Here is a 10,250-nt window from a genome sequence, read left to right as displayed (position 1 = left end):
TTTAACTCGCCAAGATTACACTTAATTAGACCTAAAAGAAGAATAAGGATTTCAGCATGAAACAATAACAAGGTGATACTAGAAAAACCAAATGTGCCTTCGTTTCAGAGGTACATCAGTCAGGGTTTGCGGACACATTTACTGGTTATATTGTTGCTGCCATCCTCGGAGAAGTAATATTCCGAATCACCCTTTCCTGCTATAACAATAAACTGCCTGACTGGAGGATTAAAAATGAAAGCGGTATTTTCAAAATCAGCTCCATCTTCATTTGCCAGAGGTATGCAATTAATGGCCTCTTCTACGAATTTGATATTTGTTTCGTCGTGTTCACTGAGACGTTCCTTGTTTTGTATTTTTTTCGACCTCTTCTCCAAGACCAATCACGGTTATTTCCTTCACGAGAATTCTTATTTTTTCTGCATAATCCAAAAATGATATCGATCTTGTCAATATTGGGAGAAAATTAAGATGGCTAGAGGGAAAAAAAACGGTAACCAAGGCAACCCACATGTACCAGAATCGCCGGGGAGTCGAATCCAGGCAAGATGAGGCGTGCTCCTACTCCACCTACTAAGGGTCACAGAGTCTCTCCCATCTCCTCCCCCCTCGAAAGTTTCCGATGAATATTCAAGCAAATACTGATTGCCGATCTTATTAGTATGCTGGACTGGCTTGTAACACAGCTCCGTGGTTTAAAGCACCATGGGAAGGTCTGATGTTCAAATTCTTAACGAAGTCACAGATTATCTTTTTCAGGTTTCCAGCTGCATGTTCGTTTTTAAATAAAGAGCATATTTTCTTATGGTATTTTGTCGAGGGATTACCGAGCTCCCCTTGAAAATCTCATTTTATCCTATTGTCCCCATTTTGTCCCTATGACACTTGAAACCTAAAAACAAAATTAACGTCCGATTACACAGAGCTCTTACTTGGATGTCAGCTGAAACTATCATTGTGTGCTTCAGAATTAAAGAAAACTATCATTGTGTGCTACAGAATTAAAGAAAACTGTGAGGAACGATTGGTTAGTTTCGATGAGAAAATTATGAATAAACAAAACAAATTAGTATATACCGGACAGGTGAATTGCGCTTTTCGCGCGCGCTAACTAGCTACTTCGCTAATTAGCTAGATCGCCGGTAATGAATGTGAAATACCTCGTTTCACAACGCCTATCTTCTCATTATTATTAAAATTAAAAAATTTGCTGGATACTTCTGAAAATTGAACTCTATTTCTCTATATTCTTCTCAGATGTCCAAGCCCCTGAATATTAGCTTCATTTTCTCTTTTCCTTTTCAGTTGTTGTTGTTGTTATTGTTTTTTTTTATTATATTATTTCAGAACAAATTGAGACAAAAAAAAGAACAAATATTACAACCTTAAGGGAGATCGTGTGGCCAAGTGGTTAGCGCGCTCCATTCTAAACGGAATAAGACGATTCTTGGTCCATAAGTATTTCTTTTGCTTTAATTGTGTATGTCATAACCGGAGGCTCTTACAAATCTCCTTTCAGAACAGCTAATTATAATCTGAAATAGTGAAAATTAAATTATTATCGCGAAAACGGTATGCAAATACACTTAATTAACGCTACCCGGAGCACTGAATAAACATGTCAGTGTTTCCTTTTTGACCAATACCCCATAGGGCTCTCATGCTCATTTGAATCAAATTGAAAAACAGATGTTGTAAATAATCAAATTCTTTAAAAATACCAACTAGCAGGGGGCACACCAGTTGGCTGTATACAAAGCGAGTCAAGGAATCGACCCTACGGAAAAACGAGAACAAATCCAGCAAGTATTAGAGTAGAGGGCTTGCACCCGTGACCACCAGATCACTAGTTCAGCACCCTCACCACACTACCTAGAACATCGCAGAAGTAATGCCAGTATGCTTCATCCTATAGTTCACTATGCTACGGATCCCCTTTTTTATTCTTACCAGCCGATAGAACGGTTCTTGTCGAGATTAGTTGCAATTATCAATTTCTCATCAACTTACTCGAATTACTACAGTAACTTTTCTGAAACCGTATACAGGTGTTTGTATTATATTATATAATTAGTAATACGCAAATCCGTTTTAAGCGAGTTCCTATCTCACAGTTACCAAATTCGTAATAAAAGTTTCATGTTATGAGAGGGATTATATCGTTGATTCTTTCTGGATTGCTTCATCTTCAGGTCGTAAGACGGCATCTGATGTTTTGATGGTGAGACTTGAAGGCAACCAGCTGCTTTTTGTACTGACGATCCAAGTAAATGCTGTGTTTATCTTGGTGCTCAGAAAAATGTACAGCCATGGGTTAACGGCACTGTTGGCGTGTCCAAACCAGAAACACGCAAAGCTGGCAATCGGCTGTGTATGTAGGTAAGCCTGAAATGCGTGAATGATTTGCATCATGTGGACCACTTGTGGTGGAAGCCAACAAAGGGCAAAGACACAGGTAACAATAATGAGCATCCGAACAACTCTCCTCTTGGAAGTTTCGAGTTGCGCTCGATTTCCTCTCAAATTATTTACTCCAGGTGCAACATGGAACCATAAATTCCATGCAGTGATGGTATACAGGCAAGAAATAACGGCTAAGGGGATGAAATAGTTAACGACGAAAAGGAGGAGGTATATTCCTTGAAGAGCCCTGTCTGGATCACCCAAGATGTAAACAGATAGCATGCAATAGGAAGAATTATTGTAGTCCTCCACGGTTTGAATAACAAGGAAAATGGACATGGAGACCAGTGAGCTGATCCAAATAAATGGAACGGTTAGTTTAGGCTTTCGAAACCAAAGATGGCGGGGGAGGGGATGAACGATGGCATAGTACCTGTCGATCGCCATGAACGTCAGGCAGAAGACGGATGCTGTTATAGTGACATAGGCAGTGTATACAACACCTTTACACATGACTTTTCCAAATACTCCCGGGATCATCCACAAACCGTCTGTATATATTGTGGAAATCGACCAGGGCATCACAATCAGGGTTACAAGCAAATCAGCGATGGCCATGTTGAAGAACATAAAGCTTGTCAGTGATCTGACTTCAGGTTTCTTCCACACGATGTAGATGAGGAAGCCATTCCCTGCAAACGATACGAGCATCGTGATGGCGTAGAGGACTGTCAAAATAATCCACTCGGTATCTGGTTTCATCTTTAGTTCCTTTTTTTTTTCTGTTGCTAAAGTTTAATAGGATAAGACTGTTATTACTGAATAAATAATCAGTAAAGGGAACACTCATGGCCCCCCTAAAATCTTATTCGATACCAACCTGGGATGTGGTGAGAGGAGTCGATTGTGAATTCAAAGGAAACAAAAATTTTTTTTAAATTTCTATTTTATTTTAAACTAAGTTCACTTTGGTTGAGTCGATGATATTTCGGGACGCCACTAAAGCTGTGAACAGGAACGGAAATACTGGAAACAGGAAAAGGAATACAGAAGGACATTTTGATTTTCTCCATAAATAACCCCAGTGAAAAAATCTTAGGGTGCGTTTCTTTGGGAGAATCTGGATCAGGATTTCTGATCTGTGGCGTTCCTTTCGAGCAAATCAATTTTCAGATCAGTGATCTATCAAATCCATTCTGGACAAGGACTCGTCGGTTCACTGATCTGCGTGATCTAAAGACGGATAATGGGATCACTGATCCAACGCGTTCCTTTAGGGGAAAGATCCGAAATTAATCATTTTGCCCAGCGGTGCTCAATTTCAAAATAGTAGGTACCTCATATATTGACCGGAAAGATTGTTGGCAATCTTCCACAAATTTTGCGATAAACACGAAATAAAATCGATTTTGTAATGTTAAATCGATCGGCCACTGATCACAGGCATTCAGGGTTCTCCAGTATCCATATCGTAGTCAATATTTGCTTCTATTTTAATTCCATCGTTTGAGTTTACCATGAAAAAATGTGCTTCTAATAAATAGTGCGTGCTAAAAGCCCGTGCAGTAAGACGAGCCATTAAGGGAAGAGCTCAATAACCCACGTACATACACAAGTCTTAAAATAGCGTACTTTTTTGGAATTCTCTGAGAGCTCGTCTAAAACTCCGTTCCTTTCATGCGCCGTGATCTGCGTGATCTTAGTAATGAAGTCATGGGTAAGCATTTCTGCATAGATGTATTAAGTATTCTCATCCTTAAAATATATAAATACTGGTCTTTGTTGTTGGTTTGCCTTTATGACGAAAGAGTTTCTAATTTGTCATCTTATTTGTCGTTTTCCGTCCCGATGAATAAAGATAACTTTCAGAAACAGTTTTTTTTTTAATTTTACTATTTTACTATTCAATTTTCTGCACGGTTCCTTCATTTGTTCGCATAATAACAATAACGAAAATTATCAGAAAAATTATCAGAAGGAAACGATAACAATGTATGATATCTTATTGAAGACACCGTTGGCGCATGTATATAATTATTTTTGATGGACTGTAACGTTGTTAGAATTAGTTTGGAAACAGGAAATCAATCTGCCTATATATTCGCCTTACAAAGTCAACTTGTTTCCCTCCAAATTGTTGTGAGTTAAGAAGCGTTGAACGTCTCATGGCAGTTGAACGTACCTGCGATAGAATGCACTGAAGTCCGCTGTCAGCAAACAGACTTGTAGCCTCTTAGTACTAAAGGAAGATTAAAAAAAGGAAAAAATAATATTTCAACCACACTGATCCAAGCGTTTTTATAAAATAAGAAACACTGTAAACCTTTGGAGATCGATAAGGTTGCTTCTCCTGTCCAACGTTTTGAGAATTCAATGGCCCGAGACTGATGAACCCTGCTTTACTAAAGAGCTTATTCCTGATCCCTTCCTTTTTTTAACCATTTCAAAATGATTTGCTATGAATATTAATGCGGTTTTCGGTCGCATCTCTTCTGGACAGCTGGACAGAAATATCAGACATAAATGTTTGAGTGTGGGAGTCCTCAAATTGATCTCAAATCCAACATTCCTCATATCAATTGTCAAAGCACCTACAACGCGGGCTTAAGTCTTCCGCTTTGAAAGTCATGTCATTTACAGATAGTTCCTATAAATAATCCCACTTTTTCTTTAGATCTCCTCGTTGATTTTAATTCATAAACTTGAGTATAAAAAAAAAACAAACAAAAATGAAACCCTCTCTACGTGCGGAAATTCAAAATTAACTCAAAAGGGAGATTTTGAACTTTCTCGCGAGTCTTAAGGCAGGCGCTCCGTATTTTAAAACTCATTTTAGTGAATAATTAGCCAAGTGGTCTCACGAACCAGGTGACGAACCAGAGAGAAAGTTGCCTTCGGTGGAATAAACAATTTTAATTTAGGAAAATGTAGGAAAGTGAAGGAAATCTGGGGAAATTGCGAAATTATGTTCTATGTATGTCATTTTACTTCCTTGTGAAATGGTCAGTTTTTTCTTGATCATGAACAGCTGTGAATCAATCACAGACCTTCATTGGGCTCTCTTAGTTCGACAAAAGACAATGCACCGTGCAAATAACACGCAATTTAGTTTCATAAGAAAATGATGATTTAGCTTTAAGTCAATGGCGTCTCGCAACGCAAGACTTGTTATTTAGAATTCTACGATGGTTGATCGTAACAATGCACAGAAAGTGGAGACAAATTCCTTATTAATGTTTTCTTAAGTCTTCCGCTGTGTTTTCATAGCCTGCATAATCATGGAAAGCACAGATCACATTTCGGACAATTTTAAAGTCAAAATTCCGTCATGGCCTTCTGGTCAATTTTATTTTTGCCTCATAGCCCTCCTATCGAAGTTAAATTGCATGCAAATTATCCCACGTATTTTTCACAGATCCGTGATAATTAAATAATGAGACGGTTCTGCAATGCGCGCTGTCATGCTGAAATGACAGATGAGTTAACTTTAATTTTAGAAGAATATATGCTCGAAGCGAAGCAACCACAGGAGTAAAGTCCGTGCCAGAACCAAAACTTTAAATTCACATAAAATTTTCTTTGCCTGATATTTATTTTTATCAATTGAAATCCGACATCGACTTGCCGATTTTGTCTTTCGATAAAACGCGGTAGTTAAACGCCCCTCAAGACAGTGCCCGAAAAAATACTTGTTTAATAGAGCAAAAGCGAAAAGCTCTCTTTTATGAATTAGCTGATATAGTTTTCTATGGTTATTTCTTCAATTTGACTTCATGAATCCGTAGTCAACTTTGGCCTTAATGTTTAAAGATGCAGTTTCTTCATTTCCTCACGAGTCTCTATCAGCCTAACTGTTAATAAAACAGTTCAATTTATGTTTGATGGATGGTGGATTGACAGGGGATAGCAATAGTGCTTTGACGCGGCGCTTTGCAGCTTTACATTTTCTAAACATTTAAGTTTAGGAATACAGCCTTTTTTTCAGTTTAGGTTAAGATCATCTCGCATTGATATCAAAAGAAGCAGCCAGAATAAATTTTTTTGCGTGGCGCTATATAATAAGTATAGGAAGTGCTTTTTGAAAAATTATCTCAAAACCAGCATCTGCGAAATAATTTGACGCTGAATAGCTAGGACCACCCAATTATTTATCTTCAGCTTTTTTGACAAAAACGTACGGAAAGTTTCTTTCCTTTTCGTTCAGGCGCAAGAGAGAAAACTTGGCGAGAACAAAAGCTAATTCAGTAAAAAAAAAATTCTGCATGAACACTCTTTCGTTCATATGCAAATTGACATAGGATCTTTAGCATATTGCGCCAGTTTGGCCCTTCGCCGCTAATACTCGTATGGTTGAGTAAGTGTTGGAATAAACTTGGAACATAAGCACAAGCTCGGCTTTTAAGTCTTCGTAGTTAGAGCGGCATGTGAATCGTTTTCTTGAATGTAGCATTTGTATCATTGAGGAATCATTGCAGTATCAGGAAGTTGACCTCATAACAAGAAAATCCGGCTGAGAAACTAAACCATATTTCAACTATCGTCAGCGACATTTTCATTTCCACATAAGAGAAGCTCATGGTATGAAAATCATCAAGAGACTTACCTACGGCATATAAGGCTCCTGCTTGCATCAAATTACATTAAACGAATGAGGCTTACATCACTTACCATCCACAACTGAATCAGGTTCAGTGTATTTTTGCGTAGAGCCCTGTGGCTGCCTTGTTCATTCAGTTTAAAATGCTAGCCAAAATGAGCACAGAGGGGAGAGGTTTGAGTTTTAAAAGTACTGTGTGATAGTCACTGGAGCTCGATAAATCAAATGACGCTTATCTCATGTGACATTATGCCTGAGCAAACAAGTTGAACCGTACGATGAAAAGCGTAAAGCGACGATGCCCACGTGGATGATAATAAAACTGACCTGGACACCCCTTCACGATCTGTGTACTTGTTAAGTCGGAGATTCGAGCAGGATACCCCTATTACTGTATAGTTAGTTCATTGGCAAGCTAGCGGAAGTTGTTGCATAGGGGCTGCTCTGAGTCGCGGATTTTGTTCTTACTGTGCTATGGGAAACGAAACTGGAGGAGCTTCTAGCCATGGTAGAGACACAAGAAATAGTTTTAAAAAAGCACAAAGTTGTGGCCGTGCAGTGTTAAAATGACACAGGTTTATCAACACAGGTAACAAAACGACTCTCACGAAAACAGACAAAGCCGCGCAAACCATGCACAGGGCTGCGATCTCTAACCGTTTGGTCGTTAGCTGAGACAACAGACATTTTGCTTTAAGAAACTTAAAAATAAATTCATGGAAAATAATAGATGGTGACTTACCCGCAGACTCTCTTGACTATAGACAACCAACAACAGTCCACCGTCGATCTTAGCAAAGATCATTCGTAATTTAGTCCCGATTTATAACTCATCTGCGATAGCATTTTGATTTTATGATTAATTAAATCTCAGACTCTTCACGGGCATGTGTAATTTATATGTGATGGATCTGATAGGAAACAAGACAACGCGTGAGAAGACATTTTAAGCTCAAGTGAAATTGACAACTGTAAAAAGTACGCCTCTCTGCGCTAGCGAGATGACAGTAATTGGTAAAGAGACGGGCCTTAGTGAATGGAACTGTAGACTTTGTACTAGCCTCGACCAAAGACAGACAATCACGTCCACTCTGACTCGATTTGTTATTACACTCGATAACAAATTCCGTTTATAAGCAAAGTTTGATTTTTTGACAATAGCAAGTTAGCGGAGTGGAGTCTCCCTTCGATCAGTTGACAAATCGAACTAGTTTGACTGGTGCACTCGCTGGTTTGAGAAGTAGAACGTTTAGCTCGATAAATTATCATCAAACCAAATCATCTACCAACGCCGCTTAAGTAAAATAATAGGAGCATCTGCACAATACAGGGCGACAAAGGCCCCGGTGAAACGCATCAAGAAATGACTGAATTAAACTCCCGTTTTTACTACGGACACAGGCTATTACTGAAATGTGGACACTTTCATGCCACCAAGCGAAACATTTCATTTGTCTTTTCTCTCTCTATAGCGGACACTTAAGTACTTCGTCCAAAATCCTGACTTACATAATGCAAAGCGACATTACGATAAAAGAAAATACAGAAACCATTCTTCAATTGGCTGCGAACATGAGAATTTCCTGCTTGCGGCCGAATCTTTATCCGGTTCGTGAGGCCACGTTAGAAACTTTATGCTTGCGTACTTACATATTATTTCATAGGTTTAGAGACCAAATAACTGATTTTCTCTAGTACCCCGCTATTACGAACTCTCGCTACGGACACAAAATCTCCCCCGAGGTTGTCCGCAATAACGGGAGTCGAGTGTATCTATCTAAGAACGAGGATTAATGGATGTGCATGTTAAGTCTTAGGTCTAAATATGTGGTGGCTCGGTTGTCTTGGATGAAAGAACGAGGAATAGTCATTTAATGTGCAGTCTTAGGTCTATATAACAACTTACAGTAACGAATTTATGTCTGGAAATTGCAGGTACGGTTGAACCGTGCGAAGGAAAAGCGCTTGTATTATCTAGCGACGATCAAAGTGCTCGTATTATCAAGCGACGATCAAAGTGCTTGTATCAAACGACGATGCCTACGTAATCAATTTTTAACTAAGCTACATTAGGAGGGTTAAGAGACCTTAAAAGGATTACAACTATGATATACATTGGTTTGGAAAAACAAACATTGCATTTATGTCCGTAACGACGACTCTTCTGGTTTTACAGAACAAAAGAAAAGCATAGAGACGGAATTTATTCAGATGTCATCCCACTTTTTTCTCACTTTACATCCCCATGTTATCCATCTTTTTGTGTCATGCATCATTAATAGATGCATTTGATCCAAAATTCCCAATATTTAATGTTAATCTGTAGATTAAGAAATTTGAAGTTTCCAAGAAGTCTCGCAAATGCTTGAATTTTTCAGAGGCCAAATCACTTCTCAACTGGCTCCGAACAAAAAACGAACCCACAGCTAGCTGCCCATTGACAAAATGACATTTTATGTTTTGAAGGTCATGGAGCCTTGGTGAGTAGAGAAACTGTGATCAGACACAATGCACGTGTCTTACTTTTCATGCTAAAAAAATAAAAACAGATAAAAGATAATTTTATTAACACGACTTTCAGAAGCGTTGAGCCGATAATAATTAATAAAACCATCAAAATTAACAGGTTTCAAATTGTATGTATACATTGTATATATGGAAAGGTTGTACGTGATTTAACCAACTCTACAGATTCCGCAAGCCAACCTCTTCAAGTGTGACCGAACACCCGACCGATTTCGAATACTTACAAAATTATTCGTTGCTCTGAAAGCTTGATTGGTAATAACTATGAACTTCAGATAGAAAAATAACGAGACAAGTCAGAAAAGTCGGGATATTTTCTTTCATTATCATCAACTGACTCGGAATTTTTAACGAAATATTTCAATTTCATTCATTTCTCACACCCTTTTTAATTTAAAGGAACTTCCCCTAATTCCTCCATCATCTAGCATTTCCGTAATAATTACTAGAAACAACTTAAATTTGAAACTTTTTGCTAAAACATTTACCTCCTTTTCTTCAATAAATTCGAGCAGTTTCGTAAAGCCACCGTGGCGATCTTTTCCTAGAGGGCATAGGTACAAAAGAAAACAAAAATACGAGAAAAACTTCTATGTCTGACTACTTTTTCTGTTAAGTTATACACCTGATAAACACTTGCTATACGCCGCCATAACTTTGTATAACAAGATAAATCACACTCATTTGGATTAGTTCTTACTAATGTTCAATTGGAGGACAGACT

General features: G+C 38.2%; 1 pseudogene; it reads right to left on the bottom strand.

Moving 5' to 3' along the window:
- Nucleotides 1-2,154: 2,154 nt before the first annotated feature.
- LOC149043584 (allatostatin-A receptor-like) lies at nt 2,155-3,253 on the bottom strand (annotated as a pseudogene).
- Nucleotides 3,254-10,250: the final 6,997 nt, after the last annotated feature.

Source organism: Pocillopora damicornis, chromosome 6 (genome assembly GCF_964200805.1).
Source record: "Pocillopora damicornis chromosome 6, jaPocDami1.2, whole genome shotgun sequence".
In the NCBI taxonomy this organism is placed as follows: Eukaryota; Metazoa; Cnidaria; class Anthozoa; order Scleractinia; family Pocilloporidae; genus Pocillopora; species Pocillopora damicornis.
This window is presented reverse-complemented; position numbering and strand designations above follow the sequence as displayed.